This window comes from Phoxinus phoxinus, assembly GCF_949152265.1.
Source record: "Phoxinus phoxinus genome assembly, chromosome: 9".
In the NCBI taxonomy this organism is placed as follows: Eukaryota; Metazoa; Chordata; class Actinopteri; order Cypriniformes; family Leuciscidae; genus Phoxinus; species Phoxinus phoxinus.
In genome coordinates, this window is record NC_136884.1 from 30,581,773 (window position 1) to 30,582,623 (window position 851).

Sequence of the window (851 nt, forward strand, 5' to 3'; positions counted from 1 at the left end):
ACAGATTTGATGCTTTGACAGCTTTGTTAAAACTCTATATCCTTCTCACATATCCATACAAAGGTGTAATAACATGGATAATCAGCCAAATGAAGGCGTAATACAGCACAGTCCTCTTCTGGAACGTAGTTATTGGGTTCCCCAGCCCCCCAAAACCTACAACAACAGAACAGCTTGTGTTTGTGTCACATATCGTTAGTTAAAGGGATAGTTCACTTTAAAATGAAAATTCTGTCATCATTTACTCACCCTCAAGTTGTTTCAAACCTGTATGAATTTCTTTCTTCGGGAAGGAAGATATTTTGAAGAATGTCAGTAACCAAACAGTTACCAGGTCCCATTGACTTCCATAGTAGGAAGAAAAAAAATACTATGGAAGTCAATGGCACCTGGTAACTGTTTTGTTACAGACATTTTTCAAAATATCTTCCTTTGTGTTCAGCAGAAGAAAGAAATTCATACAGGTTTGAAACAACTTGAGGGTGAATTTTAAAGTGAACTATCCCTTTAAGTAAATGCATTGTTTGTTACAGTTATTTCACATGTATACATAATGTGTTCTGTATTAGCCAATCAGATGTGGCTACGTCATTACGCATTGCTTGTTTAAAAGGTATGGTTTACATTATTATTAAGCAAGCTGCTCACCCAGAGGTCAGTTTGCTGCCATCAACCCACTTCCAGACTCCCTCCACATCACTGTCAGTCAGACCAATCCAGACAATGTTTCCACTTGTAAACTTTGCAATAAATTCCTGTAGAATTAAATATTGTTTAGACCATAAACAGTTTTCAGTAAAGATTCAGACACAATCTCTCACTCACCTGTTCCTCTTTGTTGTTTATGACCA